This window comes from Magnolia sinica, chromosome 11 (assembly GCF_029962835.1).
Source record: "Magnolia sinica isolate HGM2019 chromosome 11, MsV1, whole genome shotgun sequence".
Classification (NCBI taxonomy): domain Eukaryota; kingdom Viridiplantae; phylum Streptophyta; class Magnoliopsida; order Magnoliales; family Magnoliaceae; genus Magnolia; species Magnolia sinica.
Window position 1 is genome coordinate 52,897,570 of NC_080583.1, and position 17,919 is coordinate 52,915,488.

General features: G+C 40.6%; 2 long non-coding RNA genes across 3 annotated transcripts; both read right to left on the reverse strand.

Annotated features, from left to right (window-relative positions):
• Nucleotides 1–3,057: 3,057 nt before the first annotated feature.
• On the reverse strand, nt 3,058–9,651 carry LOC131219145 (uncharacterized). Of its 2 annotated transcripts, XR_009158013.1 has the most exons (5): nt 9,460–9,651; nt 6,615–6,717; nt 5,168–5,272; nt 3,281–4,908; nt 3,058–3,140 (listed from the first exon to the last, which is right to left on the reverse strand). It is a non-coding gene; the product is annotated as an uncharacterized LOC131219145 (long non-coding RNA). The 2 variants fall into 2 exon arrangements; XR_009158012.1 differs by lacking the exon at nt 9,460–9,651 and having other exon boundaries at nt 6,615–7,431.
• Nucleotides 9,652–17,083: 7,432 nt separating this feature from the next.
• On the reverse strand, nt 17,084–17,710 carry LOC131218371 (uncharacterized). The gene is made up of 2 exons (XR_009157676.1): nt 17,591–17,710; nt 17,084–17,503 (listed from the first exon to the last, which is right to left on the reverse strand). It is a non-coding gene; the product is annotated as an uncharacterized LOC131218371 (long non-coding RNA).
• Nucleotides 17,711–17,919: the final 209 nt, after the last annotated feature.

The window sequence follows — 17,919 nt, forward strand, 5'->3', positions numbered from 1 at the left end:
AATATGTAAAATCTTAATTTACTCATTCCACTGCTCTAACTCATGCCTCCATCTCTCTATGTTCCAAACTTGACCAAGCCTCCAGCTCAGGTCCAACATAAGCATTTCGGGTCAGGGTCAGACTGCATGGGCTCAGTTCGGGCCTATGTTGAGTTGAATGGCAAAGAAACACTATGGTGGGTGTTTGGATTCTATTGCTTATTATGGTGTGGCATACATATTATGTTATAAAATATAATGTATATACACATACATATATACATATACACACCTACACAAGGCAAGTTAATAAAGATCAACGCCTTGTTGCACCTAAGAGCGGCTCTGTTTTTTGGCCTGTAGAAGAATGGTAATTTTGCACTCTAAAAAACAGCATCACCTTTAAAAGTAAATTTCAAGAACCATAGGTATTGAATTTCTTGGGAGCCCACAATATTCATAGAAGCTGAGAATCACAAAATGTAGAAGGGCACAGTATGGATGTAGACATGAATTTGGACATGAGTTATGAGAAAATCACGAAAATCACTCAGAAGTTCAGACCTAGCTATGAAGTTTCTAGAGAGAGTATGAGAAAAAATCTGAAGCTGCTAGGTAATTTTTTAAAGTAATGTTTGCTTGTGCTTTCATGCTCATGTTAAGCAGGAGTTTCCAAGCATACTTATGTGGAATCATTAACGAAAAAGAATGTCAACCAACATACTATATTTTCTTTAGAATGTCGGGGATGGTTTCAGCACTAGTTTTGGATTACAATCTTCTTTTTCCCTCATCTTCAATCTCAAAGTGATAACATGTAACTTTATTTATTTATAAATTTAGAGGTTTGCTAGAAGACGTCCTGATGTATTGCAATATGATACATCACAACCTTATCCTTCAAACATGGATCATGTTTCACTGATAAAAACTTTTTATATGGTGAGCTATGGGTTGGATAGGGGAATGGTTAAAATCAAAACTCTTATATAGGAATATTTCAACCTCAATATTGACTCTTTTCATTTGAATATGGACAGTCTTATAAACTTCTGAATAAGAGAGGGGTTGAAATATCTAAATCTGAATATTTTTTGGTGTGCGTGGTGAGTACCCCATCCATGGTGAGGCCCATCACATAAGTGGTTTAGCTAATTGAAAATGGGATGTATTATGGAGAAAACAGATCAACCTATGCGAAAAGGTCAAGTCGAAATTTTACACGCTCAACCAAGCAGATAATCAAGCCCTTCTGTTCTCCTCTCCAGCATGAGAAACTACCTTCGAATTCGATGCAACCAAGTCGCCATGGGAGTTCGCTTCCTACTCAGAGTTCATGGCCAAGGAACATTCCCGTAGTGCACCACCTTCGTTGATTCCAAGATCTCTAGAATTCGCCAGGAACGCTCCATTCCTTTGCCCGACAATGATGATGACGATGATAAGGAAGACGATAGTGACTGTGGTGATTCCACAACCAAAAAAATAGAGCAATGCCGACGGCTAAAAACTGTCGGTAATGACCTTCCCCGACGGCTCTTAGCCGTCGCAAGGTCCGTCAGTAAAGGGTGCGTCGGCGTTACTCAGCAACGGATTAAAACCGTTGCCGTTTTCGACGGCTAAAACCGTCGGTAAGGGTGACGATCAAAACCGTCATCGTTTTCAATGGCTAAAATAGTCGGTGCTTTCGACGGTAAGGGCGACAATCAAAACCGTTGGCGTTTTCAACGACTAAAACCGCCATCGTTTCCAACAACCAAGGTCAACAGCCAAAACCGTCGGTGTTTTCAATGGTTTTTAGCCGTTGGCGATTCTTATTAATTAAAACAAAATGAAAATTAATTGAATTTGGATGATATATTTGATTTCTTCCTCTTCTATTGAGTAGACTTTACCTTCTCAAATAGGTTGGTTCATTCAGGACTTTGGAGAAATTGGTATATATCTAGTTTTGGAAGTGTGCGTTAATCAACGCATACATCTAAAACTAGATATACCCATTTTTCCAAAGCCCTAAACGAACTAACCTATTTGAGAAGGTAAGTCTACACAATGGAAAAGGAAGAAATCAAAATCAAATATATCATCCAAATTCTAAATATTTGGATTGGATATATACTTTAATAAAAATAAATAAAAAATAAAAAAGAGATGTACATAAGCTTTAGATATCATAGAATCTGTGCAACCTCGCAGCATAATACATAAAATCTGTGCACTTGAAGGTCTACGTCCATGGAAGAGATTCTCTCATACTACCACTACACCCATCCAATGGGATAACGTAAACCCAAAAAGGCATTTCAAACAGAAGAAGAAAGATGGCCATGCACATTCTCTCCCACATTAATACAACATTGAGGCTTGAGCCTCAACAATACCACCTGGAACACATCGCAGCCCCAAAATAAACTCATTAAGCCTCAGATGCTTTCCAAGAAGATCCTGAATCCCTCAGGGCAGAGTTCGTATGCATAAAGTTGGAGAATTCACATGACCATGAAGGAAAAAACAAAACAATGGCTACCATTGGAAGCTAATTTTCTGTCAAAGTGTCGATGACAAAGTGAGGCCTATATAACAGAAAGCAGTCAAATAACATATGAGAAAATAAGTAAATCAACCAGTCTGAATGTTTCCTATCCTCTATGCTAACAATGGGATACGACCTTTAAGCACTAATCTCTTGAAAATTCTCAGACCTCAAAAATCTGATGGGGAGCAATGGAAAAAAAAATGAGTAAGCCCTAAAAGCAGCAAAAGATCTCAATACTGACCTACCAACTATGAATGAAACCCACACACCATGCCCTCCCAACATTCGAAGGACAAGCTAGGACGAGGACGGAAACAATCCTCTATTTTTATTTTATTTTGTTTTGTTCTTTCTTTTTGTACGGTGGAAACAAACCTCATATTGCTATGACACCAGGATAAAAGATCAAATTTGATAACAAAATTATGTCTAACCGTGTGTTGCAAGCAATTTATATGCCTTTCCTTCTCTCCTACCAATAACAAAAGCTCACATTGCCAACAAGAAAAAAGGTGTAAAACTATACACAACATTAGAGGGTTACCAGTGTTGATGGATCCATCGATGCTTTTCCATCCTTCCAGGCAGCATCCAAGTATGTCCTTAGTGACATGCTGACAAATACCTATCACATGATTGAAAATACTAATACTGTAAGAGAGCTAGGGAACTTGGTTCCGTTAAAACTTCTAAAGATGCAAAGTACCCTCTGTACAAATTTGGAAAACCATTAAATAACTCAAGGAAAACCTGTTAAGAACATACAAACTTTCTACCAGTTAAATCTGCTGCAACTTTCACGCTTCCAAGACGGTGTATGTTAGATGCAAACTATGTAGTTATTATTCTTCCTTTAACAGCTGAAATACGTTGCAACAACGCATCTGCTACAACAGTCTCACTACAAATAGATCTTCCAGGTGACAGCACATTTGTCGAGTCACTCATCATCCGAGAAAAACAACTACTAGTTAAGAATTTGCATATTCATAGAATCACAAGAAAGTCAGATTAAACAAAAAATGTTTTCAGGGGCCAGTTTTACTGTTCAAATTCCAAGGGAGCCTTTTGAACTACGGGTGTGCCTATGATATGCTAAGTTTAGCTCAAATCCAGCCTGTTTGTTTTTCGGGCCTGAAAATCAGTTCAAATCCAGACACTGGCAGCATGAGGTCCACTAGGCCTTGATAGAATAGTTCTAAAACTAGGGTCAGGCCTTTGATTGCTCGGGCCTGAAAATCAGGCGAGGTCCAGTCCACAAGCCTAAATTTAGGCTTAAGCCAGCCCATATAGGTCTATGCTGTAGGCCAAATTGGCCAGTTTTGTCAAGTGACAGCCCTATAACGCTAATGAACCCAAGATCCATTTGCCATCAGTCCAACCAGTATGTGGCTTTGATTCTCAGTTGTAGGCTTAACTCACACTATCTATAAATCTAATTTACCAATTACTCATGGTCATTTTCAATCTTATAGAAAGTCTAATGTTTTAAGTCTTCTCAAATTTTCAGCCCATCCCACTAATTCAATTCCATGCAATCTTTATAAAAAACAAATTCGGCAAATTTTCGCAGCAAGCAGTGAATCAACTCAGTTTATTAGGAGTGTACAGGGTTATTCAGCAAGCTGAGAAAATATGGTATGCCTGGAAAGAAGTACTAGAGAACATCATCATCATCATCATCACCTAAGCCTTATCCCAACTAACAAGGGTCTGCTACATGATTCTTTTTCTGCCATTCCACTCTATCAAGGACCAAAACGGCATAAACTATGTCCCACAGAAAGAACAACTCAAAATCTGTAGTTTCAATTTTAATCTCCAGCTGGGAAGCTGATAATTAGAGTACAAATTGATATCTGGAAACATGGGCGATCCAAGAGAAAAGAACGGGTGGTACTTACAAGACCATTGCACCCTGTGCATAAGTACCATTGCCTTGTTTAATGTTTAAAATGATTGGTTAGGAAACATTTGGAAGAACCTTAATGGGATTGGTTCTGTGACTTTAGTGGAACCTATCTACTTTGCCTTCAGCAGTAGAGCATAAAATGGAAACCACATATAAGTGGGATCCAATCTCAGTTGGGATAAGAATAGGAAGTTGTTATCCCAATTGGGATTTTGGCAGAGCATGTCCAGCAGTTCCCATCTGCCATCTGCCACTAAACGTCGGAGCTTCCAACGACATCTTGAATCTACAAACATCATCCTCATATTTACATTTGGGTTCAATCAACTGTTAATCTTATGACCATAACTTGAGAAAACAAGAGAAGAACATCACAATCACTCCAAAAGTTTGAAAACATACATTGAAGGGAGACAGTGGCATCAGCATTGGCATAGGCTTCCCCCCTTTAGCCAAATAGCGTGGTGAGCCGCATGAAGGCCTGCACAGAAGTTTAGAGAAAGAGTGGTCAATACAATAACTAGGTCATATATTGATGCTTTTATAATTCATCAATTCTGATCTACCATTCACTAACCAACCACTAGCAAATAGCATGAGCAGTATCTACTAGGACATGATCCGGACATTTGGTCTCTTCAAAACTCAGTGAAATTCAGATCTATTATATCTAACCAATATAACAAAACAAACATATTTAGAATGGCAGGATATATATATATACATATATATATAGGCACCTTTGTGTAAGCATTGCCAGATTCTTGGTGCAAAAGAGGACAAGAATTAGTCCCTACAGCAGCAATCCGCCTTGCCAAACGGTGATCCCTTGTTTCATATATCTCCTGGCAATTCCAAACCATGGGTGCTTGTTAATACAACTCAAAATTAGGTTGTGTTTGGTTGCACCAAATATCCTGAAGGGATCAGGGTTCTCTTCTCGTAGTGTGATTACTAGGGATGCATATAAAAGGATTCATGAAATTGGTTTACCATTAGAAATTGTTCAAAAGATCACATTTGAAGAGAAGGTCACGGCATATAACATGAATCATTTACAGAAACTAGTGGATGACAAATTATGTGTAACATACAGAGATGGTTCAGCCACTTATGCAATTAGGGAAGGTTCAAAAGGACACATATTTGAAAGTTGGTCAAATCATAAACAGGCGTATTATGGACGAAGACACTGTTTTCATTAATAGGCCACCTAGTACTCATAAACATTCATTGCAAGCATTTTCTATCTATATACATGACAACCATACTATTAAGATCAATCCTCTTATTTTCATTTACAGAAACTAGTGGATGACAAATTATGTGTAACATACAGAGATGGTTCAGCCACTAATGCAATTAGGGAAGGTTCAAAAGAACATACATATTTGAAAGTTGGTCAAATCATAAACAGGCGTATTATGGACGGAGACGTTGTTTTCATTAATAGGCCACCTAGTACTCATAAACATTTATTGCAAGCATTTTCTGTCTATGTTCATGACGACAATACTGTTAAGATCAATCCTCTTATTTTCATTTACAGAAACTAGAGGATGAAAAATTATGTGTAACATACAGAGATGGTTCAGCCACTTATGCAATTAAGGAAGGTTCAAAAGGTTCAAAAGGGCCAGATTTCCACATCAAGCATCAGTTGCATACATATAACACAGAAGGACAAAAGTATCACCTTCAACATGTGCGTGCATGTGGCCTCAATTGCTGTAGCAGACCACGACTGTTAAACAAGTTTCCTCACCAAAAATTCAGATCATAAACCATCATGGCATGTGTCAAATTTTTGTGGAAGCACAAAGTAAATGACTGATACACATTGTGCACAAGATGACCAACCTCGCATACAAATGTCATCTCTGTCCTCATACATGTTCTGCAACAGGTCATTTTCCCAGCTTAATCCAGGGATGCTAGAGACAACTGAGAAAGATCTCCAAGGAACCTCATGAGCCTCCCCACACCTCAGATTGTATATGGTCATGGTTCAAATGTAAAATGGTAACACAAACAAAAAATTAACATCACTATCATACATGGAATTTGAGAGAAGCAAATGCATTGCCATGAATTTGAGACCATCCAAGTGCTAAAGCAGGCTTCAACAGTAACCAAGTGTTTCAAATAAATGCAGTTTTTTCATATTAAGATGGGGAACATGTATACCATAGGAGATGAAATGAGAAGAATAGCTCCCTCAAACGCCACGACCCTGCGTTGCAGGTGATCTCCACCTAGTAGTCTCAGCAGGCTCCCTATTGCTAAGATTCTGCAAGAAAGAAGAAGAAGAAGAAGAAGAAGAAGAAGAAGATACTTGTTAATAATTTCAGTCACTGAAAAGGAAAAAATAAAATAGCCAAGCTAATATGATGCTTATGCATTTATCAACTTTAGGACTCAATGGCGAATGTCAATAGACTGAGACAATACAACATTATACAAGGTATTTCAATCTTACAAACGATGAACTCATAGGTAAAAAAGGGTCATCATCAAATACATTTAAGAGATGTCAATGCATGAAATGGAAATATGTTGTGCATTACATGGAACTCTAGCACCTAGGGGAGTGAGTTTATATACAATTAGTAAGAAAAGGATTCTAATGAACATATCCAATAAATGAGAACTGAGAAAATAAAAATCACCAAGAAAAAAAAAAAAAAAACAGAAGGCTAAATTAATACATTTTGGCATAGTTCCCATGGAGACAAGTCCTGTATAGGCCTAGCCCGGCAATCCAAACTTGGTCTGTTTTAAGCTTGCAGGTCAAACACAGGCCTATGTTTAAGTCCACCAAATGAATGGGACAAGACCAGTCTAAGTTTGATGGGGGGTGCTTGGTGCTTGGATGGGGGTGCTTGGTGCTTGTAAAATCTCTTCTTAGTGGTAGGGCTATCAATGGGACACACTCATGGTTGGTTTCAACTGGATTTTAACTGGTCAGGCTGAGCTTGTCGAGCCAGCCCTGTTCATGATTTTGAGTTTGCTTGGCCCAGGTCCGGCCCATCGACAGCCTAACTTTTGTATGGTCAGGCTTGATAGATGCCAATGACTAGCATCCATATCACAGGTGTGAGACTAATGCATTTCCTAGTTCTATCACTTCTTCCCATACTCCCACATGACCGTTATTAGTAACTGCTTCATACTTTTTACTGGTGCAACAATACCCAATTATGCTACATCCCAATGCCTAGTACATGCACAATTCCATGCATGAATAGGTATATAGACAACGTCCTGCATGCATGGGTGCATCTTGTGTGTGGAAGTGGGCGCATGCATATATGCATGTATGTATGTGCATCAAGGTTCACTGGATTGCGGGTGGTTTTGGTACATGGTATATAGTGTTGTGAGTAGTAATCATGTAGAATCTGCACAGATGCACTTGACTAAATATGTGCATTATGGGAAGGCATTGGTTAGGAGACCCAGATGATTATGAGACACAATTGAGTGATGGTTTGATGGTGCGTACTTTTATACATGGATGCGGTTGTCAAGGACAACCATATTTTCAGGAAAAAAAAAGAAAGAAAGAAAAGAGAAGAAACGCAATATATTTATTCTATAATTTTATAATTTCTTAACCAAATGTTATAAATTTAACCTACAATATCACCAGGCCAATGAATAGTAGCCTTCAATCATGTAGATACTAACAAGCAAGGACAAGGCTATGGTGAAGGCCGATGGAACCTGATGATGACAGTATTGTGTAATCATTTTATTGAATGTTCCCAATAGTATTATATAATGATCTAAAGAAGTAAAACTAGGTTCTTCATCATCATCATCTAAGCCTTATCCCAATTAATTGGGGTCAGCTAGATGTCCTGTTCCTCCATTCCACTCTATCGAGGGGCATATCTTCAGTTAGACCCTAGGTCATCAAGTAGAATTAAAGCGATGCTGATCTTCATAATTTTCCTGTGTAATCATTAGCATTGCTGTATTTTATACTTCCTGGAAACAATTTTGAGAATCAATCAGCAAAAAGAAAGCATCTTCGAGAATTCCAGATAGTTTACCTTAGTGTTTTAAAACCCAGAGTGGACCGGGCAATTGGACCAGTTTGGACCGGAACTGTTTGGTTTTATGGGTTGGCTCGCCATAATACTTACTTTTGGAATTGAACCACCTAGGTCAGGCTGGTTATCCAATCTCTTAACCAAACCGTTCAACCAGGAAGGCTGTAAGCAACATCCTAAGTCAAAATTGGTTTACTTCCAAAACATTGCCAAGCCCATACACATGTAAAGGAGCTCTTTCACAAGCCATCCCACGTGCAAACATGGCAGATATTTTTAAGATCCAATCCATCCATAAGATGGGATCAATTGCGCAGATGCCTTTACTTAAAAATCAAGCTAATCCACTCATCAGCATGAAGGAATGCAACATGAGCAGAACTAATTACATAAGATGGTGAAAACATACCTGTAAGGAGTTGAAGGCAAAATTAAGAAGTGGGTGAGTTGGCAGTGAGGAGGGAGGAATCTCTGAGATGCAGCCAGCACGAACCTGAGATTCAGCTAAGCTTTCAGATAGGTGGTAAGACAACTCTTGCAGTTGCACAAATCTTTCTTCTCTTCACTTCTCCCTTCCTGATTTTTGTTTTCTTTTTTCCCTTGCATAAGCTAACAGCCCATCCCACACACACATGCGAGCATGAGTGCATGCACACACACACATTACCTACATAGATATTACTTTCTGACATTGGAAAAAACAAAGTTGTTTAACTTGTCTTTATTCAATGTTCAAATGCAGACACACTAAACTGAGACGGGTCAACTCTCGTACTAGTTCAGACTAGAGCTTTGATGGTATCATCAAGAATTGTGCTCAATTAACCCATTAGAAAAGATGATAAATTTCTGCCCTTTTTTATGGTACTTTCTGCTAGTGATTGAAGGAGCAAAAAAGAAAAATAAATAGTACCAACCTAGATCAGAAAACATCATTGTAACAAAATAGCAAAGTCCTTCAAAAAATATCTTACCCAACTTAGCAAACATCTCAATATTTTCTGACTCTTCTCATGAAGCTGAACACCATCCTCAGATCATTGCTCAGATTGGTGCAGCAGGAATTCAAGAACGGTAGGAGTATGTGAAAGAAGCTGTTTGAGAATCAAAGGTTGCCTTTTAAGTAGAAGAAATACATCCATCTATGAAGAACAAAATAAATATAGCAAGATGATCATGCAGCATCAGAATAAATATAAATAAGATTATCATGCAGCATGCACAAAGGGAACAAAAAGGAACAGCCATGATTCTTCAAAAATAACTTGGAACAAAATCAAGAAAGAGTACAATAATAATGATTGTAAAAATTCTCAAAACTCTCAGCCATACTGGCATCTACGATCCGAATTGATGCTAAAATCAGTATTTTGATCCTCAATGACTTCCTCTGGAAGAACAGTAAGCATCTCTAAAACAGCAATATTACCATTATCCTGGGTTCGCAGTTGGTCAAGACTAGAAAATAGCTGCTCAATGGGCTTCTTGTGTTCTACTGCACGAATGACAAGTGCTGATAATGCGAGACAGACTTGCATTAAGAACTGTTACATGTGGAAAAGAAAAGCTCAATCAATACCTCAGGCACTTCATTCAGATTACACAAGAAGGAAATGCAAGTTAGGGGCCTGAACTAGAAATTAACAAGGTTATCAAACAATACTACAACAGAATTTTGTAAAAATGTGCTAGTAATTCTAGTAACCAAGATGGTTAAGAAGTCAATGTAATTTTATAAAACAGGGGCAATATTCAGTTAGCTCCTATCACTAACATAATAGGGGAAATATTAAGAACTGAAGTGAAAAATGAATATGCCTGATAGATGCAAAAGAAACCCTTGAAGGGATTTGGTGAACCACGGGACATGGAATATACATTAAATAGGAATTTCTTTTCCCTCTTTCTCTTCCCCAAATCACGAGCAGTTCCATTCTTTTTCTTAACCAAATACAAGGAATTGGGAAGAATTGAATTTGCCTCTATTGCGAGTAAGGGTCTAGCGTACGTGTGTGTTGCTCAATGGCCACCATCCATCTTCCAGAACTCCGATAATCTACAGATTAGACAATCTTAACCATTGAATCAACCTCCCTACAACCAATGGACCATCCACAACGGAACAGGCATTCAACTACACCAGTCTTCCCAACTCGGGTATGATCCTCAACCAGGACATGGGTAGCATCCCAGGCCCTAAGCACTAACAAGTGGGTCCCACGATAATAACCAAACCATTAATCCAACAGCCCAACGATATAAGGACCACGTCAGAAATAAATAAATAAAATAAAATAAAACCCAAGAGGGCTAAGCGGATTAAGTGCGACCGAGCCTCACCCAAGACAGTGGGGCCCACCTTGATGTATATATTTTATATCTACACCATCCATCTGTTTTTCCATATCATTTTATGGTATGAGCCCAAAAAACAAAGATCCAAATCTCAAGTGGACCATATCATCGGAAATAGTGGTGATTGAACACCCTACCATTAAAAACTTCCTACGGCCCACTGTAATGTTTCTGTAATTCTTATTTGCCATTAAACATGTTGATAAGGTGTAAGGCCCGACCCAAGTTCCTGTGTGTGCATGTGTGTGTGTAGATATGCATTTCGTTTCTCTTGGCCCCGCGGTCCTACCGGTCGAATCCCGGCGACCCGCGACACTAGAATAGTGTTTGCGGTTATCCCCAAGTCCGGTCACGTTGACCCAACTCAGATCAGCCTGAAACCTATGCCATCTTGTTCACATCATCATTGCGGTTCCGATGACGCGTCTTGTGCGTCCATCTGATATATAGATTATAAGTTATGTACGTCTCATTTTATAGCCCTTGATCATGATCATGTGGCCCACCTAGTAGTGCATGTGGCCCCCACTCCCTTTTTGCACAAGTTCCAACACACACTACACACACCACCTAAACCTCCATATCTTACACTACCATCACCACCCACACCACCCACACCTATCCTACCTTAGCAACATTGTTTGTATCACCGTAGGGTATGATGGTTTTCTCTAACCTAGGTGGAGAGAGCAATGATGACTCTCCTACAACTCTCTCTCCCTCTCTCTTTCTTCTCATTCTCTCTATCTCTCCCTCTCCTCTCCCTCTTACAAGCTTCCAACATCCCACCCCTTGCAACATTCCAGCCCCTCATCTCCCATCTCTCCCCATCCATCCATCAAAATCACATCTCACCCCTTCATCTTGCTTCCTTGGACCCTTAAAAGCTTGGAGTGGAGTTTTGATAGAGATCTTAAGGTGGGTGCATGTTCTTTAAATCATTAGACTTCTTTGCATTGTAGTTATTTTTCCCTTTCTTCTTTCATATTGGAGCATGTGGGGCCCATTAAGAGATAATGGTGGCCCCAAGACTCCATGGATGTGGTTTGAAACCCATCCTACATTGCATGCATGTGCATGCAAGGGACCATCCTCCATGGATCCCTTCATGCCTCATCCTTCCTTAGATCAGGGATCTTTGGGTCATCTAGACCCTTGATCCTTGGTGGAGATTGGATCTCCACCATAGATCTCTATTTGATAAGCTTGATCATGTAATATGTGCATCCTATGGTAATGAAATCTCCATATATGTGTGTGATGAAGGGAAGGGCCTCAATGAGGTAGAGACCCTTCTCTTGTGGCCGATTACGTTTCCCTTTCTTGCTGAGAGTACTGATCATGAGTGTGTGGCCCACCTTGTGGACCAACAAGATTCCAACCATCCATAGAGAGGGGACGTTTTCACAGTCCCTTCCATTGTATGTGTGGCCCCTAAATGCACAAAAAGGGGTGCATACAAGCTTGTTTTTGCTGATGGGATGGTTTGGATATTTGTGGGGCCCACTTGGGTGGACCATACCATGATTTCCAGGGGGTTAAATCCTCATTTAACTTATGTTTACAATTTATTTTTGTGATGTATATGTATGTTGTTGTCCAACTTGTCTGGACAGATTTTGGACCATATTGGGGCCTAATTTCTAGTCTTTCGATGGGGACTTTGATGTCATCCAATACATGATTCTTGAAGATCTATGTCCCACCTATAATCCTATCAAATTTCAACCCCACCTGACCCTGATTGAGGTCCCAAAGGTGTGGCTCAAGTGAGGTGGTTAGTCTGTAATTTCTGCACTGTTCCAACAACATATTAGTGTGAAATTCCTTAAATATAAAATAATTTTTCCACTGGTGGGCTACATCCGTGGACCTCACCTTGTATTAAATATATGAGGGGACCTAAAACCTATTTTTTCCAATTTTTTTGAGGCCTTTGATCCACCCCCTTGGAGGCTCAGCTCAGGGTCTATCAAAATTCTGTACTTAGCAGATTTGCTGAATGGTTTGAATTCCTTAAATTAATTAAAATACTTATACTAATTCAAAAATCATGAAATTTTACAGAGAGGTGGCCCACCAATGGTAGGACCCACCTACCAATGTTTGGGGCTAATGGACCCCTATGCACACCGTGGCAAGGGCTGGACTGGCCCACCAGGCTGGGACGCCCAGGTTAAACAGATTTTCTACACAGTCTATTTTCTTTAAATTAATTAAAATACTTCTGTTATTCTAAAAATTCTAAAATTTTATAGAGAGATGACCCACCCATGGTAGTACCCACCTACCAAGTGTCGGGGCCAACAGACCCCTGTGCATTTGGTGGCCAGGGCTGGCCCGCCCCCCCCCCCTTGTGGGCCCATCTTGATGTATTTGTTACTCCGCCATTCATCCATCTGTGGCCCACCTCCCTCAGAATTTTTCATTTTTGGGACCCAATTTAATGTGTTTTGAGCCAATTGTCTAGGCCCATAGGGCCCTTCACCTTGGGACGCCCAGGCCCATTGGACTATTGCTAGACTTCCAGTCCAGCAGCATGGTCCACTTGACTTATGTGTGTGATTCATTACTCCCATCTAGTGGGACCCATAAGGATAAATGTGGGCCACCAGTGATCATAAACTTAATTTATATTTATTATTGTTGGACTCCAAAAAACCAAGAAATGGGTGGGCTAGAAATTCCAGCGATAGACGCATATTGGTTGCCCCTAATGGTATGATTTTGAGCAGCATGCCCCACCAGATAAGATTGTCATTCTTTGAGAAGTCTTTGGGCTTCATTTGTGCACACTTGGAGGCCCACCTCCATTGGATTTTATTTTGGATCTATGCTCATAGTTTTGGTTGGCCTTGGTAGGCCCATTCGTGTTAGATCTTCTAGTTAGGTCCCTTGACCTTTGGGCCTATATTTCACTACTTATTGTGATGGGTTTGTGGGCCATAATGTGCAAGTAGTTGGGCCCTTTTTTGCCCACCAAAATAACCTTGTACTTGGCCCAAGTTGTGAGGACCAACTTGGATAAAGCATAGAAATTGCCCATATGGTTGGATTATCGGGCTGCCCACTAGGCCCACCACAATAAGTGAGTTTATGACATTTATGTTTGGGCTCAAACCTTGCTTAAGGGCCCACCATATTACTTATGAGTTGGGCTTTGTGTAATTGCCCAATAGGCCCATGATTGGTTTAGGCCTTGGGCCTTGATTTGTATTTGGTTAGAGGCGAGCTACCTCTTGGGTACTAATTGAGGTTGGATGTCCTCCTGGGTGATCCTAAGGTAGGCCCATGGGTTTCTCTATGGGTGGTTAAAGGCCCACCATACACCCTATGACATTTATTGGAGGCCCAATATGAATGTATGTTATGTGGAGCCTATCTTAATGTATGTTTGGTCCAGGCCGTCCAAGCCTTGGATCGCCCTGTCTTGGGCTGCTGCTGGACTCACAATCCAGTAGCGAGCCCACTTAATCTTTTATGATGTGTACACACCCTCCATCTGGTGGGGCCCCATGTGAGTATTGTTGGCCTTCATGAGATTATTCCCACATAGTTGACTAATTTCTGGGCTTTAGCAGGCCCAAGAAGTTGAGTGGGCCAAAAGTTTATCAAGAGGCCTTAAATGTACATTGTTATGGCTGCAACTTTATTGGATGTGGGGCCCACCACATTGAGAACTTGTGTATATGTTGCATGCTTATATTTTATAATCCTTGGGCTTAATTAGTGCATTCGTTTGGGTCACCTTTAGTGATCTTATGAGGACCCCATCTTCGATCAGATTTTTGGGACATCCAGTGGGCCTAGAGTGGTAGGGACGTTCCAGCTTAGCTCAGCCATACATTGGGCCGACTTCCACCATTTTGATGGACCTGTGGGCTGAGACAATGATGGTATTAGGCCCTTGATTGCCCACTTAAATTGCTAGTGTTGGGCTAATGTAGTGGGGCCCATTGTATCCAAACTTAAACTTGTTTTTGGGCCGTATATTGTGTACACGGGCTGCACACCAAGTCCAACTTAATGTATGGAATTTTATGGCCATTGGGAATTGGGCCTTGAGCCTTAATTCCCCTCTTGGGGCCCATGTTATTGAAGGTAGCATTAAACCCTTTTTCTTATGTTCCATTATGAGGGATATATGTATGTGGCCACCTATTTTTATCTTGATTGTGGGCCTTGGGCCTTCTATCCATATAGTTCATGGTTGATATGCTTTTTGGGGAATGGTGGTTAAATGTCCCCATAATGAACCCCTCTAGGCCCGGTGGTATCTAAGCGTGATTGGATGCCCATCTTAGACTCTTGTTAGGGTCATTTATGTATTATTTAGTCCTATAGCTTATATGCTTAGTCTCGTGGGCTACCCCAGGTAAATGGGCCTCCACTGGAGGTTGGTTCCTTATGGATATTGTCTAAATACCTAGTCTTAGTCCCTTCTTGGATAGGAGTGTACCACATTGTATATCGCCGCATAGCGCGTCTAGATTCATCTTCATGACCCATGTACATCATTGTATGCTTGGTTGGCACTGTATATGTGTGTGTGGTTATGGTTATGCCATTCGGCATTGCATGTTACTTTCTCCGAGGGACGTAGTATCCCCTCTTGAGCACGTTGGATGCTTGGAATTGATGCCTGATTGATTTAATAATTCATGCATCTGGCATTGCATAGCATGTGGATATTCATCCTTGCTTCATCAGGGCCGTAGCCTCCACAGGTATATCATGGATGGCTATGATTATACACCGAAAATGTTACCTAAGCATATGGAGTGCATAGGATGCCCTTGGGTGAAAACCCCAAAACTTCCATACTACCAAGGATCTACCCCAGCGCCACGACTAGGTGGAACCATGAGCGCACAAGGGCCTTACACCGTTGGGCCGCGACTCCCACTGTCGTGTAGTCGGTTGGGTTGGGTTGTGGCCTTACCCACCTGAGAGAAAGAGGGAAATAGCTAGGCTGAGTTTAACCAGCTCGTGAATGGGTCCGCTACCGTCAAGCCTTGCTGGTGATTGGCTGACCATGGGTGGGTAGTGAGGTCTCTTACGCTCATTTGACTATGCAGGTTTGGAGAGCGGCAGTCATTCTGCAATGTACTTGACCCTGGTGATTTCCTTATGATGGAAATGTACTTGATATGTGGATTAGATATGAGCACTGACATTACTTCGCATTACATTCGCATCGGCTATATAATCCTTATATTGCATCGCCTTGGCATGGTGCCCAATACTCATTGCATTATATAACCTTGGTATGGCTTCCTACATTATTGTACTGTCTTGGTATAGCTTCTTGCGTTCATGGCAACCTTGGTAAGGCTAGTGGAGTTGGCTTTGATTATATTTCCTTCCTTTATTATTCTTCTGCGCACTATTGTCACACACTTTCACCACCCTCTAAGCTTTCTATAAGCTTATGCACGATTGATGCGTGCAGGAGATCGTTGGTCGATATCGTAGCAACAAAGCTTGGATAGGAGTTGAGCCGAGGACCCCAGTGTTGCAGATCTTTCCCTCTTTCTTCTGTTATCTTATGTATTTCCTTCTGCCTTGTATTTAAAGTTCAAATTTATAGCGGATTTTGTTGTATGTTTCCTTTATTATTTCTGAGATTTACTTGCCGTGATCTTAGGTATGCTCTTATTGGAATGGTTGTATGATTTATGAAAATCCTCCTTGTAGGATCCCAGGATCGGAACCTGCTTCAGGAGCCGAGAATAGGGTACTACGGAGGCTGTTGCGTCCAGAACCGGTTATCGGGTTCCTTGTGAGTCCGGTTACCGAGTCTGGGGCGTGACATAAGGTCAAACAAACCTCCATGGATGGTGTGTGTGTGTGTGTGTGTGTGTGTGTGTGTATAAAGAACAAAAAAAAAAAAAATCAGCTTGGCCGATTAATGGTCAATCATCACCTTTTCCCATGCTATTGTCCACCTAAGAATTGGATCTACATACCTTAAAATGATCTAGAAAAATAGATAAAATAAATACATTAAGGTGGCCCCACGGTAAGGGCCGCACCTAATCTGCTTTGGTCAAGAGAAAATGGTTAGGCAAGATCTTTCAATCTAGGAGTGTTTTCGAATACGCAGTCAGGATGACATGAAGATGGACACCACATTCTGTGATAAAAAATCACATGACTCACCTTAGCATGAAATCTGTATACGAGCTTCTGGATGAACGGTCTGAATCATCACCTTTTCTTTTTTTTCAAAAGTCATCACCATCTGTAAATTCTTTTGATCCTAAATTCAACAAATTCAATTGTCCAAACTAACAAATATTAACCAAATATATCCAAACCAAATCATGAAGAAACACACTGAGAAATTCACTAGGAAAAGAAAAAAAGAAAAATTGCAGTCACAGCCACAAAACACGAAGACAGCAACAGAGAGAGAAACCTAAGAACCTAGATCTAGGGTTCAACTGTCGTCACCTGCTGCCACTCTCCATCTACCGCCTCCTTTCACAACGTCACATTGTTGTTCCCGTCTGCCACTGCCAATATATTCACATTCACGCCAAGGTTGAGAGCCCTGCGGATGGTTTCTGCACTATTATGCCTGGGGGGATTAAAGAGAGGCAATAGACCAACAAATTTCCATGGTGTTCCCAGACTCTCCTTTGTTCTCTTGGGTGCTTCCTGTCAGCCAAAGCATAGAACTGATGATAAGAGGAGGAGTTTATCACAAAGATAGAAACAAGACACTGAAAAACAACTATGACAAACCTGTCTTACAACAGCCAATGATCGAAGCCCACGTTCAGCAAACTTGTCTATCACAGAATGAACCTTGTTCCTAACATCATCCTTGCAGTTGCAAAGGTTCAAAATCTGTTCATGGAGACCAAACAAAACAAGTGAACAACAGCCCAATCCATATTGAAATACCTTCCATCTATATGAGAACTGGGAAAAATATAAGAAGAAAAATTAGTACCTGCTCAAGGGCGCCTTTGCTCGCACGATGCCAGCTGCCATCAGCCTTTTCTTCTAGTAAAGATTGTACATTCTTATAGAAACAAAAAATGCTATTGAGCATAGCATCACTAAGTTAA